The 18,557-nt window shown below is 35.2% G+C and overlaps 1 long non-coding RNA gene across 1 annotated transcript; it reads left to right on the forward strand.

Moving 5' to 3' along the window:
• Positions 1–991: 991 nt before the first annotated feature.
• Positions 992–9,759, forward strand: LOC136828556 (uncharacterized). The gene is made up of 4 exons (XR_010850103.1): positions 992–1,087; positions 4,608–5,026; positions 6,672–6,861; positions 7,305–9,759. It is a non-coding gene; the product is annotated as an uncharacterized lncRNA (long non-coding RNA).
• Positions 9,760–18,557: the final 8,798 nt, after the last annotated feature.

The raw sequence follows: 18,557 nt of genomic DNA on the forward strand, positions 1-18,557 counted from the left end.
CACCAACAAAACATCTAGACTGGTTGTAGAGAACGCCCTCATAACTTGCACCAACAACACGATGGCAGGGAACACCGGAAACGGCTTTGAAGACAGCATTTCCAGAAAAATCGTATACTCCACAGTAGCAAGGGAATGAAGAAAAAACGCAAGAGAACGCACAGAAAACGAACACCTGGAAGAAGGAATCAGAGAAAGACTAAGATTACGGGGGGTGGGGGGTTCACACAGGAGGAGCTAGGCGATTATAGGATTAAAAGTACCCAGCACACAGACATAGATACAGCTGGACTACGCGTCTGCTCAGTGTACGGATACTTGATAATGTGGACTGTTTGTCCAAGAAAGCCTGTAACTTTTTCTGAATAAAAAACTCCATTAGATACCATCCAGTTTGAATGAGGTCCTTTTAGTAATTCTAGTAATGCACAGAATAATTGTGTATGTGATAAATTTATATATATATATATATATATATATATATATATATATATATATATATATATATATATATATATATGTGTGTGTGTGTGTGTGTGTGTGTGTGTGTGTGTGTGTGTGTGTGTGTGTGTGTGGGTGTGTATAAAACCTATGAAAGCATAGTTAACGTCTATTTGTATCTGCGGTCACCAGTTACGTTTTGCTAATTAGAAATTATTTTGTAGAAAGGGAAAGCCATCGGGAATTCATCATCGACTTTACATAGCAGATGTCGACCAAAGAGGGAAAGGAATTATCGAAAGAAGATTTTTTTTTATATCAATTATCGCGTTCTGTTTTTATCATTTAATCGGATTTAACCACAGAGTTTATAAATCCTTTCCAAAAAATAGTGAAATAGTGAATAGTGTCTCTTATTCCACTTCCCATAAACTTGTCACTTTTATTGCGAGGACAATTTTATTCGAGCTAGAGTTTGTATTAAATTCCTAAGAAAAATGACTTTACCTTGCGGCATGTCAAAAACGGTAGAATTTCACGCAGACGACGTATTTTGGAACCTACTACCGCCATCGGTTGACGATTTTATGAAGCACTGGCCGAAAGTGCATAGCTGAAAACTTTCCCACATCAGTAATAGCCTTTGGTAAGTTTCCGGTATTTTTTTACATATGTAAGATTAGAGCCATATATATTATAATGATTTATGATGGCGAGATGCATTTTTCGCCATGCAGAACTATATCTGTTGTAAGATTGACGTAATTCTCGACAAGGAAGCTTCATTATCGAGAAGGGAGGTTTGTTTACATCCAATAGCTGTTGTGTAGCCTAGCGAACGACAGGTAACGTGGCCTTGTGGAGACATGAGGAGCTGAAATAATGGTATATAATAATGTTTTATGATTACAACATATTTTGTCATATCAAACAGTATTGATTTTGGATTAGTATGTAACTCGGCAAGGGTATTTCGTTGACCGAAGGGTATTTGTTTTAAGTCAGCAGGTGACTGCTTGCCTTTTGATGTTCCCTCTAACTCGATCTTGGCCAATTATAACATCAAGCCTTTTTTTTTTTTTTTTTTTTTTTTTTCGTTGAAGGCTTTTGATGGGTTAACTCCCCACCACGTTTCTCTCGAAGAAATTTCGGAAATAGTTGCTTCTGATTCAGAATCTGATTAACGTGTTAATGATCCTGATCTGGGGAAATTGTGGATGATAACGATGACGATAATATTCTAAGTTAAATCATCTGGTAATTATTCCAAACAATTAGGTGATACTGACCCTCATAAGATAGGCTAATCAAATGCAAAAATGTGACTCCATGTGGATGCTTTCGTAATTTTTTTTTCAGAGGAAATATACGATCGTGTTGCAAAATAAAAATAAAATAAAAATTTCTACTTTATGATAGTTAGCAAGCAGCCTGCACTTAAAAGATCAAAGTATCATCAGTGACAGGTTTAACTTTCTTGAATGTAAAAGCTTTTTTGCCACAGTTGAAATTGCGATGAGGTTAGTTCACATGCATTATCTACCAATGAAAGTTATTTTAGCGAAAATAGCTTTATTAGGTACAGCATATTTCAGAGCAGTATTTGTAAAGGAGTTTTTAACTGAAGCAACATTATTTAATGGAACTATATTTTATAACTTTTAGAATCTAGCCAAGAAAATTCAAGGGAAAAATAATTTTATATTTCTTGGAAGGATATCAATGACAGAAGTCTCAAAGATGTGTTCGATTTTGTAAACCTATTGGAGCGAGATTACCTTATTAGCATTTTCTAGCAAAATTTATAGACAAAAATCACTTACCACAATGTGTAGCATATAATAGACACCCAAAGAATCCTCAAAAAGAGGTAAAGGTGAGTTTAAAAGAGAGAAAATTATACACATTTTGTGACCTATGTGTAAAGAAATCACCTCTTGGTGTCATTCCTTGTCTTGCAGAAAATCATATCTATAAAGTATACAAAAATCATGTCAATGAGGGAAAAATGACCCAATATGTACAGCCAGTATGGTTAGTGTTATTAATAGGGGGTATAAAAACTAAAGTATCCCATTTTCCCCTTCTTTGTAACCTATGCATACAGAAGCCACTTGTGTATTAATACATGATAATTCCAAGCCGGCTGTCCACGGTGAGCTAGCCTATGGCAATTGATGTTTTCCTTTGTCATTTTACCTGCTGAACAAGAATTTAAAATAATATTTTGTTGGTCGGCTGTAACTGAAATGTAACTGACCCTTGAAAACTGCACGCCTGTACCAGTGGGTCGCACACAGCTCAAGGGTAAATTACAGTTTAGCAGCAGCCGACCGGTAAAATATTACCTTAAACTCTAGTAAAGCAAGTAAAATAACATAGAAAAACGTCAATTGCCATAGTCTAGCTCCACTGCACACTATTCGACGTTTTCGTAAATGGGAAACAAAACATTACCATTTCCGCTTTCAACTTGGGTGGCCTCCATAGGTTGCCGTGGCAGAACAGCGCTGCACGCCTTACCTGCATTTTTAAAGATTCCTGCAAGCTCGTATGTTCTGGCAAGAAGTAATTACTTTAAATTCTTGTTCAGCAAGTAAAATAACTCGGGAAAACATCAATTGCCAGTCTCTCGCAGCTCTCGCTAAGCGCAGAAAACCGGCAGCTGCTGATTGGTGAACCAAAAGCTAGCGCATGCGTGTTAAGGCTTAGAATCAGTAGTACTAGTAATGAATGAAAAGTGCCTTTGGAACGACTCCCACTATCCATTTATTTGCCCTTCTTTTTACACTTGTTTGTCGTGTTCCAAATGATATATATAACAGAAAATACAACAATAAGGTACCGAAACCTTTTCCCAAGTTATTTACCTCACCAAAAACCCCAAATTCCCAACGGGTCCCCCTTACTGTTAACTATTCTCGAAAGGGTTTTACCACACCAGTTCTAAGATAATTTACAACTTAATTACAGCCAAGCGACAAAATATTACTTTAAATTCTTTTTCAGCAGGTAAAGTTCTATAGAAAAACGTCAACTGCCATAGCCTAGCTCACCACGGACAGCCAGCATAGATCTACCTAATACACATTTTATGGTATGGCAGACACTCACAAAGTACAAGAAATGTTGCAAAATGTTGCAAATGTGGTAAACTGATATAGCAAACTGTACACTGATAGTGTACTAAAAGGATTGCTAGTGCCACTGAAAAGATTTCAGAAGCCAATGTACAATAAAATTTGTCCATGTTTTCCACATTTTAGCAATTTTTTTATACATAATGGCTTACCTGACGGTAATATCGTGTTCAGTCCTGCAAACAGAGTTCTTATAGATGTTACGAAAATTTTATGATTACTGTAAACCCTTTCAATTTTTCATGTAAAATGTTAACTGTTTTCGAATGAGAGCGAAAATAAAACCACAGCAAAAGGGTTAATCTAGTTGACCACTGTTATAATGCGTAGTATTCATATTATTCTGCTTAGAATATAGCAATTGCTTAAAACATTCAGGTATTTCACCCATCACATGGCTCCATTTTTGTAATTGTGGATAAAGATTCAAAAACGTATTTTGTATTCTTGTTGCTAGTCGAGATAGCCAGGTTACTTAGTCCAGCTTTGTTTTTAAGTGGTGTAACATAAACGTTTTTGCCTATAACTCAGACTTACACATGTAACTGAAAGTAACATGAAGCAATCAGTTTATCTAATGAGTCAAGTTGATCTTATTGGTTTACCCACAATAAATGTTAGTAAGTGCCATTACGTTGATTAGCCTTCAGCAACGCTACTTTTCCACCCAATAGGGTTTTAATGATAGAAAGTTACTGCACCCCGATTGTAAAATTTATATGTGAAATTTTCCTAAGTTTCATACTCTTGGCAAATATAGAATTGTGCTCCTGTGCTATAAATAGCAAAAATTTTAGTTTTTAATTCTCTTGTTAGGATGGAATCCACTTGACATGGAACTCTTTATAAGTTAAACTAAATGTTATGGGGCATGCAGATGCTAAGAAAGAAGTGTTGCGGGATAAGTAGCAACCAAAAAGATGACAGACAATTTACTGGTTTTATAGTTAGGTAGGTATGACTGATTCGTACTCACCACAGAAAGCTACATTTTTAATCCATTTTCATTTCCCTTTCTTTCTTTAGGTCTTCAGCTGAAAACTTTTATTGGTAGATTCAACAGAATATAAATCCGTGGGGGTTCCAAAAGGAAATCAACCAGCAGTGAGAGACAAGTTACCCGAAAGAACAATAGTGATTGCTTTGAAAAGAAGGCACAGGCAATGAAAATAAAAGAGGAAATGACGAAGATACGGCAGCCTCTTGCTTAACCATCAGGCAACCTCAGCCATTCTGCTAAGCCGGCCCTACATACCGTTTGAAAAACAAAAGGAAGAGGAAACTAACAAAAAAAAAAAAAAAAGAACTCCAATCTAAGACAGTGGAAGACCACACTGCAAAGGCTATGGCATCGTTCAAGACTGAAGAACAGTGTCCTTCTTCAAAAGATGCTTACCATGCTAGTGAGTTTCTTTTGCACAACAAGATAGAAAGGATTGAAAAAGGTAAGACAAGTAGTGTGTTCAGTGTTGTCAAGTGTGTGTCAGCAGTAAAAGAGAGGTAATGAATATGCCAGACTAATGTGAGTTGATGTAGGCATAGAAAAGAGTCCATGACCAGAGTGGGACCGAACAACAGAATGTAATGACCAGCCTTAGACGGGAACTTAATCACTCTTATTTAGTATCTCAATGAGCAACTGTTGACTTGACCAATGTACTACCTAATCTTAATTAATGAAGTAGCTACAAATACTGAAACTTAGGATATGCTGCAAATTCCTGTGATATGTGCAGCACACGCTCATAAATTAAACTGGTGTGATATAAAAAAAAAATAAATAATACAATATCTTGCCAAGAATATTGACCATACACTTTTTGTTGTCACTTGTGCATAAGTATGAGTGAACTAACAAAAGCTGGTTCCAGTGTACAACGCTGATGGTCATACCAATTTAATTGTGCTGTAGGATTACAGGTCCTTGTTGGCAGTAGGACTGTTAGATATAGTACAATCATTAATGCGTATCTCTAGCAGTCATTTTAGATGAATTGGTACATATACGTAGCTACAATTCTTGATTAAATAATTTTTTCTTGATTACATAATTGTTTTTTGAGTAATATAATATCAGTTAGAATCGTATGTTTGATACAGGGCTTTTCAATAACGGAGCTTTTAACAGAAATCTGTGAAGTTCAAGCTTAAAACTGAAAATTAAGTAAACAGCGCAGTAAGTGCCCAAAATAAAGTACTTTGTGAGACTTGTCTATACATGTTAAAGTGGTGGAAACTACTTAAGCCAAGTTCATTTACTAAAGGAATATAGTGTCCATCTTGGAGCTTCTAGTTGTCCCTGACTACTTCATGTAGGATATTGCAAAACTAAACATTATACAAATCTGTGCATCCATGTATTTAAAAGGACATTCTTGTTCAGTCTCTTATTGAAAGGTTTTGATATCAGTTATTCATAACAGAGGGTTTCTGATGTCAGTCACTCAATGGCAGCAAGTTTTTGATATCATTTACTCATTTTCAAAAGTTTTTTTTTATATCAGTCACTCATTGACAGGTTTCTGATTTCGGAAGCAGAGGCCTTGAAATAATATCCAAGATTTTTAAATGTTAGGGACTAGGGTAGTCTACTGTATTTTGTGGAAGCAAGGCTGTTCGGTACATATTCCCTTATGAATTTAAATTTGGGTCTACTTAATTTTTTGTTTACTATTAAACTATGGACAAGATAATATCCTTAAAGGCTTCAATTTGTTTTTTGAAATAGAGGTCTCAAGTTGGTAAATTGAATGTTGGTCATTTTAAAATTTAAACTGTTTTAGTTTTCATTGTCTTGACTAAAATTTCACATTTTAATGTCTTAGTAAGAAGACACCCCTGTAGAAATTATGAAATTACTTCTCATAGGTAGTGTGAATTTTGTAACTTGAAAGTTCTTTGTGCAGATACAAAACTTAGATCCTTTTCAGATAAGAAGTTACTCTAGTTCTCGAGGTTAGCTTTCGAAATGGCAAAGTGATATACAAGATTGGGTTAAGGGAAAAACAAATACATATAATTTAATTCAAATACGTATAATTTAACCATGTCTTCAAGTGATTTCAAGACTTCTAAGAAATTTGAATTCAGATTTACAGAGAAACCTAATTGGTTGCAGCCGTGAGAAATTGACGAATGGTGAGGGAGGACTCCAACAATTCTTAGAGGGAGGATATTAAGCTATTTGTCTGGTTGCAGAAGAGCAGCTTCTTTCTCAAACTAGACACTGAAGGCTTTGCTTAACCCACAAATTTAGAAGCCGCTGCCCTCGTACCCAGAGGTTTGAGTTATGGATTTCCAGATAGGGATGTTCATTTGGACAAGTTCTGTTATCCTATCATTATTCGAGGGCATAAAATCAAACTTTAACTATATTTTACCGAAAGATGTTTTTGGAAACATTTACTTATGTTTATGAGAGGCTTCAATGCCTTCTTTCAGGTAGATAATTTATTTTTAAGATTTTTAGTTCTAGATAAATTAAATTTCAAATGAAATAACGTTGCTGGGCAAGTGAAACATATAATCCTTGGGAACTACTATTGAATGGAGGATCTTCTTATAAATGTGACATTGTTTTACCCAACAATTTTATAGCTACTGGAGTTTCAAGTTTACAGTTCTTGAATTTTGATAGGTATTGGTTACTGTATAGTTCACCGTATATTAGGAAGCACTTATCTTGCAAAAATATTGTGCGTAATTTTTGCATTCTTTTTGCAGAATATGGTTGGTCGCTTGCATGAATGGAATGAGTACATAAGAAGACTAGCGGCGATGTTCATTACCATTAACTCCATGAACTCCAAGAAAGTACATTCTGTGTCGCAAACTAGATATGGGATCTATGACTTCAAGGACAGGAATCAGAGTACACCAGGATTTTTAGTTCATAGGTTGTTCTTAACTTTAAAAGTTCTTATGTAGAATAGTTCGTAGTGAGGCTCTAAGCAACTTGATATTGCATAATATCAAGTTAGTTATTTTAGGTAAAACTCCAGAAATTATTTTATTGTTTATTAGTCTTGTTTCAGTTCCTAGGATATTTAGTGATTTGATGACGTTAATTTGCTTCATATAAGTTACTATTACATCATTCTTAGAGTACCCACCAGTCTTTAATTTTGAATTTTAAAAAAGAATGAAGCTTCATTACTAGATCTTTGTATTTCATAACTTGATATAACTCTGCTTATCATTTTATAGTCTTTTGAGATCTTGGGTAACGCCAAGTCACGCTACATTTATTTGGACCTCATCATTAAATCTCGCTCTCATCAATCTCTGTGATGATGATATTGTGTCTACTTAATATGTATTTTTGGTGAATTTAAAGCTTCAGCTTCTTTAAATTACCTGTATTGTGAAGTTCCCAGAGCACATTTTAATAACATTGTGATTGCAAGTCATTCTTTATGTTTAACAAATATCAGATGTTTTTGACAAGCAAGCAAAGCAATATATTTAGGAAAAACTTGTCGAAATAAGGTTATGGTATTATGAAGTGTTCAGAGTAAATGTTATTTTCGAATCATTATATAATGAAATTGCTTTTAAAATTATATATTACCAGAATATTATGACAATTGATTTTAACTTTGTTTTTTACATCCTCATGACAAAGTTTTGAAACTTTGACATAGTTGAGCATCAGACTGTTAATCAGCTGGGGTACATGAGTTTCTTGTTTGTGACGTTTGATACCACACAGGCTTCTAGAAGTTTTATTTCAGCTATTATAAAAAATTTGGATGATCTTTCTAGCCAAATGTTTGAATCAATATCATTTCACTTTAAATAGATGCAAGTGTTTTTTTAGTTGAACATCCTCACGTGTGTCTTATTCCTCAGTTTATTTTGTTTTGTTTGATTTCTTTGTTATTTCTAATGTGATTTATTCTTTTTTTTCTGTTATTCTTTTTCTGTACTGGACTGCTTAACGCACTTAGACTGTTGGACTCGCAGTATTTCGCTTTCCAAACTCGTGTTGCATCATGGCTCGAAAAGCTGATAATAATTTTCTTATGATTCTGCGAATGATCGTCTTGGCGCTATGCATGGTTATAAATCGAAAACTGGCAGGCTGTAAAGTTGCTATTTACTGTTAGTTTCTTTGCCCAAAATTTAGCTTTTCAATCTGATACTGTGGTATAGTGCATTACTAATCCTTTGCCCTAAAAGCTTTCTAATTTGTATTTGCAAATTACGAACTTTAGTCTTTCGACAAATACTGTGTTTTGTCATGAGTTTCTTGACCAATAATTGCATTTTTTCCGAATTACTGAGTTTTGGGAGCAATAAAGACAGTTTAGTTTCATTTTTGCTGGGAATAGTGTCAAGACGGCTGATGACGTTACAAAATATGTACTCTTCCTGAGGACTGGGTTGGATTTGGGTTGGAACTTTATTCTTGGCTTGGTACAGTATTTTGTCTCTTAAGTTGGTCCTAGTTACTAGATGATGTGAAGGTGATAACTCTGCCTAATCTGTGGTGAAAAAATATCTTACACTATCATTAGTTTCTTATTTTTGTATATGTTAAATTGTTGATACTTGGTTTTATAAGATGGTTTGGTCTTCAAACTGTTTTTCCAAATAATGAGCTTTCAGCTTATGAACTTCAGGGCAATCCTAGAACTTATGACATTAGGGTACTCCACTCCTTGGTCTTTTCAGGACACCCCTTAGTTTGTCGAGTTTTCTCGACACTCCTTAGTTTATTAACTTTTTGGGGTGCTCTTTTCTACGTAGTATTTCAAGGAACGTATTGGTTCAAGACTTATCAGTCATTTATATTGTACTTTGAAAATATTTCCTTTTCGAAGCAAATTAAATTTTCATTTTGTCACTTTTGCTTAGACACCTGTTCAGTCTTAATTTAAGAATCTTTGGGAATTACCACAATACTTTCTAAAACAGTAGCTCAAGGGAACCTATGTTTCACTTACTGGGAATTGCCACAATGCTTTCTAAAATAGTAACTTAAGGTACCAATGCCTCTCTTACTGGGAATTACCATAATGCTCACTAAAACAGTAACTCAAGGGTACCTGTGATTCACTTACTGGGAATTGCCACAATGCTTTCTAAAATAATAACTCAAGGTACCAATGCTTCTCTCACTGGGAATTACCACAATGCTTTCTAAAAGTTAAGTATACCTTAGTTTTACCAGACCACTGAGCTGATTAACAGCTCTCCTAGGGCTGGCCCGAAGGATTAGACTTATTTTACGTGGCTAAGAACCAATTGGTTACTTAGCAACGGAACCTACAGCTTATTGTGGAATCCGAACCACATTATAGCGAGAAATGAATTTCTATCACCAGAAATAAATTCTACTAGCTCTTCTAAAACAGTAACTCAAGGGTACCTATGTTTCTCTTACTGGGAATTACCACAATGCTTTCTAAAACAGTAACTCAGGGATACCTACGCTTCTCTTACTGGGAATTACCATAATGCTTTCTAAAACAGTAAATCTAGGTACCTATGCTTTACTTGCGCGTCAGTGTTAGTTTGATTTTGAATATGCGCAGTATGAAGGGTCAGAAAAATACGTAAACATTAGTAATGTGTAACATCAGCTATGAAAATAAATCATGAGGTATTGTTATGTGAACTGAACACTTCATTGCCGTAACCTTTGTAATTGGTGAGAGTGAGATTTATGTTAATTAGTTTAACATAATTTATGTTATTTAGTTTAACATAATTAGTTCTATTAAAAATTCGAACCGTGTAGGTATATTTATGATTAAGTTTCTGTGGTATTGAAAAGGGAAGTTCTGTAACTATGGAATTCGAGGTTTTTAGCTCTCATGTAGAGGCCCCCTGTCGTTTTTCTAAGGCAGTTTCGAAATACTGCACTGCTTCCCCTTTAATGCGTTAATCATTTAGTAAGAAATAACTTTCTAATAATTCCCTTTAGTATTTTCAGTTGCATTTCCGATTTTAAAGGATTACTGTAAAGTTCAATCCCCACTTGTATTGATGCTTTAAGGATTAGTTTAATGATAAAAGGATCACAGTGTACTATTTTAAGAAGTACGCGTTGCTCTCATTTGTTAGTCTTATTTCTCCCCAATTTCAATCTCCTCAAAATCTTGTATTACATTGCCAAAATATTTTTAATATGCAGATTCTCTCTCTCTCTCTCTCTCTCTCTCTCTCTCTCTCTCTCTCTCTCTCTCTCTCTCTCTCTCTCGTTTTCATCAACACTTTTTGTTCGTGTGATGGAAATTTTTTATCAAAGTAAATGGAGTGACGAAAAAGTTGTGAATGGTATCTTGAGTGCAATGGCGTGGAATACCGGTTAATGCGAGTAAAAATTTTGGTATAATATATAGGTTAATGAAAGTAAAGGTTTTGGAATATAGATGGAAAAGGTTTGTAAGTTATGAACCAAAGGTTAAATCAATATGATATCTACGTCAGTGAAAGTACTTATAGGATAGACCTAGGTGAATAAAAGTAAGCTTTTGAATGTTGGTTATGGACTGTAAGCGAGTATAAGAAAACTAATTAAAGTTATGGGATATAAGAAGCCGAAATAACTGGTGTTATGTTAATAGTTCTTCGACTTACTATATGAATGCCTGGTGAGTGTGTTGTAAAGCTCAACGCGAAGATTCTTGCATAATAAACTGCTGATGACTGAATTAGAAATTCGAGTAGATGATCGCAGGTAGTATGTGAGCACTACAAAATTTATGTAATAAAGGGTATAATTTAGAGAAAATTGGAATTTAATGTTAGTGTATATGTGTTTTAGAAATGGAAGAAGACATGAATGACAGGATAAGGATTAAGAGCAAAATGAGTAAACGGTGTAATGTGAAAAGGGTAAAATTGTAGTTTTTCAATAAGATGATTTTTAAGGAAGTTACTTTACATTGAAAATATTTTCAATTCTTTCAGTTTTTTTCTCTTTCTCTTTGCCGGGCTACATGAGCAACTCTTTATCATATAAAATGCTAATCGTCAAAAGTAATGAAGAATTTTCCCAAAGTTCACATTTAGACTGAATTCTGCAGAACTTCCCTTTTTTTTCCTCTGATGCTTACCTACACTTGCAGATCTCCTATTCCCTCTCCTTGATCCTACCCTCTCCCACACTCGAGATGCTAAAAAAAACTTACTCTCAAAGCTCATATGATTGACGAATCTCCCAACACCCCCCCCCCGCCGTTCCCCCACCTTTCCTCCTTCCCAGCATCAGCATTTGCCATATTCTTCGCCACAAAAGGGTTAAGGAGTTCACGAATTAGACATTGCTTTTAAGCACTGGAAGAAACATTAGTGCATTTAGGCTGTTCGTGAATTTCCCAAGCACAGAGCTAATTCATTCTTTTACCTGGTGTAATGAGAGCAGTATTACAAAGTGTTTGCATTTTGATATGTTGTACTTGTTAAATGTCCATATGCTCTCTTGGTAAGCATGTATTTTGGTCCACTTACTTTTCCAGTTGTGCTGTCAAAGAAGGTTTTATCCTGACTGCCAGAGTCACGAACAGTAACTGCCTTGTTATGCCTTGTTAAATTGCTTAAACGCTCAGCTCTTTAATACTTTCTGATCCATGAGAAGATGATAGGGATTAGAGTAATTTTAACATCTAGATATCTTGAATTGTTGGAGTTTGTAATGCCAAATGTACAGGTTTTGGTTTCTTAATTTTGCTTTGAGTATGTAAGCACCACAGGTTTAATGACGATAAATTGTTATCAAGTACGTCATGAACGATGTAATGTAAGTAGTGGACATTTTACGTAATGTATAAGGATTGTGATTTTAAAGACGCTCGAGATATTGTATGAATTTTTTTAAGTTAACGTGAAATATGTGAAAACTGTCAGTGTTCAAGTTGATGAAAATTTTACGTTTAATGTTAAAAGTTGATGAACATTTTTTTCTAATGTAAATGACTGCTTCCAACGTAAATGTATCAAAAGAATTTGACGAGAGGGTCATTCTGAAGTCTTGCATTTGAGTGCTTTCTGTTATGCTGAGATGCCTGTGCTCACTGAAAAGGGGTCCAGCTGGGTTCATAAATGAACATTTTTTCTCTGATTTCCTCCATTTGTGTCCTTGACATAAAGAAGGGCTAAATAACTGCTTTAGTCATCTTTAGAAGAACTGTGCCATAAGATTTCGAATATCTCGTAGATATGGAAGCTGTCCAGGTGCATGTGTGTGTGTTTTCGTGTGAGTGTGTTTGTGTGTGTGTGTTTCCCTGTGCTTCTGTGTGTGTGCGTGTGTGTGTTGTGTGTTCCGTTTCCGTGTGAGTGCGCGTGTGTGTGTTTTTTTAAAGGGTAAGTTGTCTTAGTTTTTCGTTTGTTTTCGTTCCCTGTCGTTGATTAGGATATGGAAGTTGCCGTGGTATTTGGTTTGTTCTTTACTGCTTGTCTATGTGGATAATGTCTTTGGGAAGCTTTTCTTAAACGTAACTGGCATGAGAAACTGATGTGCAGGAATATATCTTTCGTTGGAACTTTCCTATTTTAACAGTATCCTTCATCAGTGAAAATCTCTTATAATGTAAAACAAACTGCTTAGGTATTGCTTGTCCTACGATGTTGTAAACCCCTCAATGAATGAAAAATCACTAGAAAGAATTCATTCATGCTCAGCAACAACTAATCATAATTCCAAGTTCTCTTTCTTTCATATCTTAACCAGGAATACAATGATACTTGTCAACAGCGGAAATAAATGCGCTGGGTACATTCACAATATCATATATTGCGCACCAATTTCTTCGGATAGTATATTTGCTTGCATTTTTTATAGTTAATGTATAGCGAGATTTCATAAAAATTTTCACATATAAAAATTTTGCAACTGCTCTGATTTGCTTAAAGAAAAGTCCTAACACACTGAGAATTCACTTACCCGTGATAAATAAAGCATTATTACTAAACACACCACCTATTTTTGTGCATTGTTTATATAAATTGTCTTAGACGATATTTCTAGTTAATGATGTAACTGTTTTCATTAACATTCATTTCTTGTATTTAAAATTAGCATGAACGATTTAACTTCATTGTTAATGACAATTAGCAATCATCTTCATAGGGGTGATGATTCATAGATAAAATATATAAATTTAGATAACAGAGACATTACATATTAATTTGTGATGAATATTTTAACGAAAACTATGGAAATTTCTACTGTTGACGTGAGTGCAACTAAGGATATGTGCCTGCCATGTGAAATACGAAGGTACTTAGATTGCAATTAGATGAAAATTGCCAGGTATAATTAGTAGTGAAAATAGTCGTTATCATTAATAGTGAAAACAGTCGAAAAGGGTTTTGATTCCTGTTATCCTTTGGCAGTTTTGATCTTGAAAAATGAATTGCAAATCTTGGTTCATTTCACCGTTAGACCCTCAGAGCTGAACCTCGATTTTGATAGTGGTTTGACTATTGGACTGCAGCGCTGAACGAACTGTAAAAGAATTGGCTTTGTTGCACGTGTGGAAACAGGTAAAACGAAGGTAAAGGAGCATTCACTGACTATACTCTAAAAAACTGGTGTCCCGGTTTTATAACTTGGTGAGCCAGGGTAACATCTCTTTAGGCAGTTAGTCTAGTAAGTCTAGATTAAGTTGGCTATTTGCCAGCCCGGGCTCTTGTTCACGGGCAGCCCGTAAACTTTTCAGGCGAACTCCTTATGAGCAAGGCATCATCTCTCTCTCTCTCTCTCTCTCTCTCTCTCTCTCTCGTTTTTATTGACCATTTCAGTGATGGGAATATTATTAGGATTCCACTTGTTACAAATCTTGGCAGCTTTCAATAGATGTACGAAATTCTTTGTAGTCACCTATGTATTTCCTTCAAATGTTCCTTGCACATCAGTATAGCGTGTTGATAAAACTCATGCACATGTTAAGGTTTGCTGTAAGAGCCTAATCGTTCGGAAACGTCGCAGGGTAATTATGTGGAATGGATGGGGTTTTGTAGTTTCATATTGTCTTGAACTCCACCAAAACAAGTTGGTCTAACTTTTCGCTTGAAGGGGGCAGATGGCTTCATACGAAAAGTCGTTCATTTTCCCATCTTTTTTCAAATGATTGGCCCCGCGCAGTGAGTTATCACTTATCAGTGCTTTCAAATTCATTAAATCATTGTTTCACACAATGATGGAATTGTGAAGAACTTGGCAAATGGTGTAATTCTGAAAGGATTTTTTTTTCATGAATTGGTAAGCTGAAAAAAATTCCATACATTCAGTAGTTAGCATTCTTACCAACCTCAGACTTACATCTCTGTTAAATTTTTCATGAGCATAAAATTTTCAACATCAGTGGTTAAATTCCTGTTAAATAACTAACAAATCTATATTTTCAAGCAAATTCAGTGGTTAAAATTAAATACTAATTAAATTAAGGATCACAATTCTTGGGCCGACCGTTATAAGAGCTTCGAGTCTGTGGAAAATCACGGCACACGACCTTTGAATTTATTTGTTTCAGAACCAAACACTTGTCAGATTGGAGGGTTTAATTTTTTAAAATTGCAATTGAAAAGCTTTTTTTTTATTAGAGAGTAAATTCTTTGGCCCTTCTATATGAAAGCCCTAAGGCTACCACTAACGTTCAGTTATACCTGCACAGTCGGCCTGTGCTGACAAAACTGAAAGTTATTGTGAACAACCTGCGCAGTTTTTCTAGACTGCGCAGGCGGCTTGAGAAAATAGCTCACCTCAATCGATGAGCCTTCAGCCAAACTTCCTGCGCATGCGCACTTCAACGTAAATGTGGGGAAGCAAGCAACAACTTTTTGGCTCAGTTCGCTTCCGTCCCAGGACAAGTACTATGTTATAGTCAGAAACAGTGTTGGTTTTTATTAAATTTAAAAGTTTTTATACCAAAATTAATGATGTATTAGATTTACAAGGTTTTCAATAATTAATACGGATGTGAGAATATAATTTTGCAATTTTTCCACACGAAAAATAATTGTGTATAATGAAGGCTGAAAGTGGCAGCATCATTCCTGAATGTCTTTTAGATTCATTGTAATCTGTATGGATGAGACTTTGCTTGGGCAAGTAAAATCCAGAGGCTATCGTAACAGATTAAGCCTATGTATGTTTATTCGTAGTTATTAACCATATATTTAAGTCAGTTTTTAAATGAGAATAATTATTCATTATGGCGAAATAATGTGAAGTGAGAATAGGCCTATAATGCGTCTATTCATGATTATGCGTCATATATGAAATTCACGTTTAAAATGAGAACAAAATGGTAACCTACCTTCTGATAAAAAATAAAATGATTAGACTATATATATTATACATTGCTCACATCCCTTGTAAGCCAGTTTTGAAATGAAATTAGACTAATCAACACATATGAAACAAAGGAACAACAGTATACTATGGATCTTCACTCACTGTAGCACATCATAAGAAAGTCATTCTTTAAGTGAAAGCAAATCTGTATTAAGCATTCTAATGAAACAGAAAAACAATATTAGGTCTAAATATGTAAACTTGAAATAAAAACCAACAATTACTAAGTTAACTCAATTATCTTGCCAGGGAACTCTTCCTTCATTCATAAAATAAATATTCAATAAACATTATGAAAGTACGTGGGGGCAAATTTAAACTAAACGAATTCACATGGGAGTACGGAAATAGTTTTTATAACCACTCTTATCACTAGACGTCTTACTTGACGTTTATGATTTTTATATGCCATCAGCATGCCAATACAGCCTAAGCACCGTCTGTTGACGCCATGGCTGCTGCAGACGACTGAGGGAAAATTAACCGTAGTGGTGGAGGTTTGCCTGCACAGGCAGACTCTCTGCACAGGTATATACTCGTAACTGAACGTTAGTGGCGGCCTTAACGCATAGATTCTGTCATTTGCTTAAACTGTTTATGAGAACCAACCACTTTTGTTAATAAGAGTATCGAGGGGAAATTAATAGTAAAGTGTTTGGACTTTTCTTTACATCCATACAATACGTCTTTCCCTTCTCAAGTCTAGAAGACAGTTCGTGAAGAAAGATCTAACTCGTTTAAAAGAGTAATTGCTATTCATTTCTATATAGTTACCGAGAATTTTTTTAAGGATTTTAAAATATTGAAATGAAATAAGTTTCAGTTAATTGTTTTGTACTGAAAATGGTACATCATTTGAGTGATTATATAATTAATATAGTGTATTCTCGTAGATAGGCTACCATTCTTAGTCAAAATATCGTGTTACTTTTTCCTTGGCCTTAAGAGGAGTGACATATATAAAATTCGAGAAGTTCTTAGTTAAAATAATTCTGAATATAGGCTAATGACCTGAGAAGCTATATCAAATCTTTAATTTTTCTGGCATTTGTATAGATTTTCAGTGGAGAAAACTTCGTAACTTTCTCGCTCGCTCATCTAAAGTCCATTGAAAAAAAGTACGCTCCAGCTGGTTTTGTCACCAATCGAGCAGTTATGTCAAAGCCACATAGGGTCAGTGTTGCTTAGTAGCAGTTTTATATGTAAAATTTAGTCTGTTGGTGCCACTTGTTTGTTGTTAGGAATCGTAAGACTTGTTTTGCTGGAACTTCATGACGAAGGTTAATTTCTTGGGTAATTAGCCGCACTAACGTTTTGTGATTAGTTCTAAATTTAGTTTTTTTTCAGTAAGGGGAGTCATTCCCCTGATGTCAATTTTTTTCAGTCAGTTTTATAAAAGATGATCCTTCATGCCTCATATGTCTAATATTTAGTTCGCATCTCCACGTTGTTTTCCAAATGGTCCATATTCGAGATCTTATTGTACAGTTGAAGCTAAAGTGATTTGGTGGTCCACGTGTAAGGTGAATGCGTACTTCGGTCCAATCTGGCTATCTGCTGGGTGGAGAAGCACCGGGTAGTCAGGGCAGTAGTCTTGCACGTCTCTTCGCTTTTACCCGACTCAATCATGTACATAAAATGGGACGAAATCGAGGGGCCTCTTGTTCAGTTGTTAATCTTGTCTGCTTTTGAGAGGGCCTCAGGTATCATGAGTAATGGTTCGCACTGAAATTGCACACGGGGCTGATGATGAGCCGATTAATGATTTGTTTCCAATAATAGAGTAATAATTTCTCCCCCGGCCCCCCCTGGATGTACAACTACTTTTAATTTGTCTTGCTGCTTCTCATTGAAGTATAAGTGTGCCACTGGTGACCTTGTTCAACCACCTTTTAGCAACTGTAAAGAGATCAAATGCTGTCATGAAGACTTCAAAAACTTTCATACTGTGCTTGGTGTCTTTGATTCACAATCAATGCAATAAACTGTAAAATATGTAATAAAATATATAAAAAAGAGAGGACAAGGAAAGCATTCAAGGGCCTAGTAACTTTGCCTAATCAGATCAGCAATTCCGTTAAGTGTCCAGTTACTAGGTGGGACTGGGGAGGGCCTTGGTGGGCTTTCCTTTTCCTCTCTTTCCTTTGATTTAATCTTGTAAAAACACTACTTAATCACATATTCATGACATATGTGACCTCATATGCTCAGCTTCAAATATCCAGAAAAACCACAAACTTGTTGTCTTCCCTTCAGTGAACATTGAGTTAAGAAGGATTACTTCCCAGTGTCTTTCTTGACTCGAATCGTGAGCTTACTGGAGAGTAAAAGCCTCGGTTTCTTGGACTTTCTGCTGTTTGTAGCTTTCACAAAATGAGGTTTCAATAAACTTGGTATAAATCTATTGTCATTGGTTCTGGTCTGTAATCATATTTCAACTTTATAACAAACTTGATGACACTGAAACCTGTCTCACGTATGGCAATCAATCTCCTACAATAAAAGATTGATAATTTTTTTTCGTTTTGCTAAACCCTGATTTTGTAGTTCAAAAGTTACAAGTACCTGCAAAATACAAGCTAGGCAAGTTTATTTCATAAACAAAGTCCAAAGTAAGTGTAAATCTTCGAATTTTGAGTCCGAGTGCAGGACTTTCAAGTAATAATTTA

Source organism: Macrobrachium rosenbergii, chromosome 43 (genome assembly GCF_040412425.1).
Source record: "Macrobrachium rosenbergii isolate ZJJX-2024 chromosome 43, ASM4041242v1, whole genome shotgun sequence".
NCBI classification, from domain to species: Eukaryota; Metazoa; Arthropoda; class Malacostraca; order Decapoda; family Palaemonidae; genus Macrobrachium; species Macrobrachium rosenbergii.